The following is a 5,438-nucleotide window of genomic DNA, read 5'->3' as shown; positions in this document are numbered from 1 at the left end:
TTTTTTCTTTTTTACTTCACATAGAATCATTGAATGCTGAAGCTTGAAGGGACTTTAAAGATTGTATATCAGGGATTAGAGCTCTACATCAAATGTCTATAAGGAACGAGGCAAAGAAAGTTTAACAGTAATGCACGTAGGTGTAATGCAATAGGGAATGGTAGGAACTGTAGGAAACTAGAGTGTGTTCTCCAGCTAAGGGAAGCAGCTGATATTTACTCAGCTCCTGTTGGTTTTTGCTATGTGGGAATGTGAACCTAGTATAGATCTCTTGATTTTTCAAGAGAGGTTGGAAATCTGTATTTTTTGTAGATTCTCTTGATTTTTATTCAACTTTAAAATAAGTATAGATCAGAGCCGGCCAGGTGGCATAGTGGTTAAGTTCATGTATACCGCTTCAGCAGCCCGGATTCGCCGGTTTGGATCCTGGGCGCAGACCTTCTCACCACTCGTCAAGCCATGCTGAAGCAGCATCCCACATAGAACAGCTACAACTATACAACTATGATACACAACTATGTACTGGGGCTTTGGGGAGAAAAAAAGAAAAAAAGAGGAAGATTGGCAACAGTTGTGAGCGCAGGGCCAACCTTTTTGAGGCCAACCTCAAAAAAATAAATAAATAAGTATAGACCAATCAAAATATATCTGTAGGCCACCTCTAGCTGAGAGATGGTCAATTTGCACTCTTAGACTAGTCTAGCTTCCCCACTTTCAGAAAAAGAAATAAGCTCAGAAAGGAAGGGACTTATTCATTGACACACAGAAAGTTGGGGGCAGAGCTGAAGCAGTCTAATATAATAGTTTAAACAGTTTACAGCACAGAGTATGAAGACAGACTACTTGAGATGCAGTCTCATCTCTGCCATTTACCAGCTATGTGGCCTCTTGGTACATTATTTAGCCTTTCTGAACCTCAGTTTTGAAATCTTATGAAATGGAGGGGAAAATGTCTTCCTTATAGGGTTGTTGTGGGAGTTGAATGACTTAATATAAAGTTAATATAAGCAAAGAGCTAGTATAGTGCTTAGTGCATAGTAAGTGCTACAGAAGTGTTAGTTTGTATTATGTTGCTGTTGTTGTTCCCATGGATAATATATGGGAACTGTAATGTTATCATTTCTGAGAAGTTAGTTTTTCCAGGACAAATGATTAAAATATGATACCAGGACATTTATAAATTGTTAAGCTTGATGAAACAGAGCATTTAAATAGGTTATTAATTGAAAATCCAAATTTAGTAAAAATATGCTCAAGTGATTTTTAGCTGAAGAATGAAAGGCATAGCTGCCAATAGAAGAAAAATGTTCAAATCAGTGTTCCTAATATATGAAAAATAGGTTTTCCAACTTTTTGGCAAGTTGGACTTTAACTCATGCCTTTGTTAACCAAACAAGTAGAGTTTTTATCCAACTTTAAGATGAATCCTATAAGCAGTTTTTCAGAAATGCAGCTATTTTACCTGGTAATGTAAAAGCTGTGGGGAATAAAGAAAAGTGTAATTCTAATATTAGTTTCTATTGTATAGTGCTTTGGAGTTTTTGAAATCTTCTCTCACAAATATTAGAATCCTAGATTATTAGAATTAGAAGACACTTAGGAAATCATCCAACAGCACTCATTTTCTAGACAAAGAAACTCACCCAGAGAGATCGCTACCCACCCAAGATCATACAGCTAGGCTGTGGCAGAACAAGAATCTGGCTCCTGTAACTAATCAGAGAAAACTAAAACAGGATATAATTAGATCCCAACTGAGCACTGCAATCAGTGTTGGCTGCATTTGCAACACTAGCATAAAGCAGAGAGAGAAGGAGGTGTGGGCTAGGGTCATCAGGTAAGGATCTTTGGAGAAGGCAGTTTCTGAGCTGGGCCTGGAAAGAAAGATCAGATTTCTAAAAGTAAAAAGTCAGTCAGAAGGCATGGATATGTAAACAAAGGCAGGATGAGTATGCCATGTAAGTGGTACCATGTAGAGACTAACAAAGCTAGTAGGGTGTCAGTAATGGAAAAGGGAAGCACTGCAGGAGAGGTAGGATAGAACTACATCCTAGAGGGTTTTGAATGCCAAATTGAGAAACTTGGACATGAGGCCACAGGCAGGTGGTAAGACTCCTTTTTTTTTTTTTTTCATAAAAGAAATGTATGCTTTCATGGTAAGTGTTCTTACCAGACAAAAAAGGAAAGGGACACAAGGAAACTCTGGGAGGTGTTGGATATATCTATTACCTTGATTGTGGTAATGATATCATGGGTGTTTGTGTATGTACAAACTCATCAAAAAGTGCACAAAAAATGTGCAGTTTTTGTATATGAATTATACTTCAATAAAGCTGTTTTAAAAAAAGAAAAAAAGAAATGTATGCTCATATTTCAAAAATAACCCAAATGCTGCAGAAAAATATGAAATGAAAACTAAAAGTCTCCCCAATCTCCATTACCCAGAACCACTTATGATTAACAGTTTCTTGTGAAACTTGGAGAAATGTCCCCCATGGAGTTCTTTTTAAATAACAATTTTTATATTTTTCAAACTGTGCTATCTACTGCAGTCTCCCTGATGTAGCACAGTGACTAGATTGCACCTTACCCGAGTTACACAAATGCTGAAAGCAAAAAGCGTCCCCATCAGTACCACCTGGCCTGCTTGAATGCAGCTGAAAAAAGAAATCACAGGGGCCGGCCTCGTGGCGTAGCAGTTAAGTGCGCGCACTCCGCTGCTGGAGGCTCGGGTTCGGGTTCGGATTCCGGCTGCGCACCGACGCACCGCTCGTCAGGCCATGCTGTGGCGGTGTCCCATATAAAGTGGAGGAAGATCAGCACAGATGTTAGCTCAGGGCCAGTCTTCCTCAGCAAAAAGAGGAGGATTGGCATGGATGTTAGCTCAGGGCTGATCTTCCTCACACACAAAAAAAATTAATTAATTAAAAAAAAAAAGGAATCACAAAGCTCTCTTTAAAAATTAAGAAACCCAAAATGTCTTTTCAGCCCTTGACAAATAATTCATCAGTGTAATCTTTCCCATTTGCAAATGCTGGTGGACCCTGCCTTGCTGGCAAGCATGAAGAAAATACAAATGTCCCAGGAATCTGATGTGACTCCTTGTTAATGATATTTTCTGCTTCAGTCTTTCAGCCAAGAAATAATCAGAGAATAAGGAAGGACCTATTTTTTCTGTCAGGGATATACACAAAGAACTTAGTTTTAGATAATCCAGCTGTGCTAGAAAAATCAAATATGGTAGTGACAAGAACAAAATCATAGCAGAAAAGGAATGGAAGGAAATGGAGAAATGGAATTTGGTTAAAAGTAAATATGTTCCAAGAGGAAATAATTGAGATGAAATAGCTAAACCAAGAGCTCCATGCTGGGGTTAACATGAGACAGTTCTGCTTGTTTAATATCTGGCTTGGAGGAGGAGGGGAATTTAACCATTCTGAACATGGAGGAAATCACAGGCAGGATTAGTGAGTGTTAAGAAAACACACATTAGAAAGTTCTTGAAAATGTTGAGATAAAATCAGCCGATAGAGTATATTCAAGGTCTATCAGGGATTCTTGGGAGGGGGGCTAATGGGTGCCAGTAGTTTAGTAAATTAAGAAAATATATAGGGGAGTTAAAAATCACCAGGATCACATAATTCTTGATGATGTATATATATAATATTTGCTTTTTACTGTCATCTCTCTGCTAAATTTCAACTTTCTCTTTGAGTAGCTATGTATCACATTAAATATCTATGAACTTATACACTTCCTTCACATACTGTAGGCTTCATCCAAACTGAACTGCTGCTTGTCCATTCGTAGGCTGCAATTCCTAACCTCTGTGCCTTTGTTTTTCCTGTTTTCTCCATTGCGAATGTCCTTTTCTTCATCCATTCTAATTTCACCCTCATAGTGGGATGATCAAATCTTACCCTCCTTTCAAAGCCCAACTCAAACGCCCAGCTCAAAAGTCACCTCTTCTGCTAAGCCTTCCCAGATACTACCCCTCACTCCTCTCTACACACTCCACCCCATATTCACAAGCTCTCTCTCTTTTCCGCCTTCATAGGACTTTATCTGCATGTCTTATATGACATTTAGCACTAGGAGATTTCTGCATTATTAATACTAAAATACATATTTTGCTTGCTTTACTGGCTTGTAAACTCTTTGAGAAAAAGCTCCAAGTGGATTCATCTTTGTATTCCTCACCCAGCGTACATACCCCAAATACATACACACACACACACACAACCATATCACAATGCCTTTAACCTCCTGGGTGCTCAATAAATATTTGCAGAGCAGTTGTATTAATTATGGTGGGTTTATATACAAAAAGTTGAGAGGAATTTTGTTTGGATGCATTAGATAAGCTGATATGTGAAAAGCAGTGGCAATCTCTTTACTATCAATATGATTTTTATCATCACCTACAACTCAGCAAATGACTATTGTTAGGTATTAACATTATTTTTAATCCTCATAGAAACTCAGTAGGGATCTATTATTATCCCCTACTTTCCAGATGAGGAAAGTGAGTCTCAGAGAATTTAAGTAACTTGGCCAGATCACACAGCTAGTCAAGAGCAGAGCTGGGAATTAAAGCTAGGCCTGCCTTACTTCAAAGCCTGTGCTCTTTCCAATAGCACATTTTTTTCAAAGCACTTTCACAACTATTATCTCATATGTACAGCAGAGCAAAAATGTGAAGTTGGCAGGGTTGGGTACTCTCCCTATTCAGCTCTCCATTCACTGCTGCATCTCCCATCAGTACACTCCAACCTTTCTCTCCAGTCCTACTGAGGGTCTACCACCATCTCTTCAGCAGTTTGCAATCCTATAAAGACCATACCACCGCTATTGCCTGATTAAAACCTTTAGAGGTAAGCATAAGCATTAAAAGATAGTCTCCTATCATGTGGTTTTTAAAATGCTAAACCATAAAATTAAATTTTATTTTTAACTGACCAAAATGTACATATGCTGAGTTTTTTAATCTTCTTTCTAGATTTTCTGATATTATTTTTCCTTCTCCCCTCCCCTGCCTCTGTTTTCCTTCCACCCTCCCTCCCCCTTTCCTTCTCCTTCTCCCTCTTTTGCCTTGCTGATGCCATCAGCTCAGACTTAGTCTGCTTTCTGGGTGAACCAGCATTGGCAAACACCAGAGAGTAGGGATCCAGGAAGTAGAGTAGAGGGCTAGATCCCTACAAGAGGGACATCTCCAGGAGCTGGGTTATAGCAAAGGTCCCCTATTCCCCTGTTAGGCTGTGATGGTGGCTGCATCAACCCTTAGCTCGGGCAGCCTGGTCAGCACATAACCAAGGTTAAATGAAGCCAGAGTATTGAAATCATTAAGCAAATCTGCTAACGTTAGAAGCCACACTGGGCCAGCCTTATAAGGAAACAAATTATAGGGTCACCCTAGTGGTGTAATCTGAAGGATCTCA

This window comes from Diceros bicornis, chromosome X, assembly GCF_020826845.1.
Source record: "Diceros bicornis minor isolate mBicDic1 chromosome X, mDicBic1.mat.cur, whole genome shotgun sequence".
NCBI lineage: Eukaryota > Metazoa > Chordata > Mammalia > Perissodactyla > Rhinocerotidae > Diceros > Diceros bicornis.
This window is presented reverse-complemented; position numbering follows the sequence as displayed.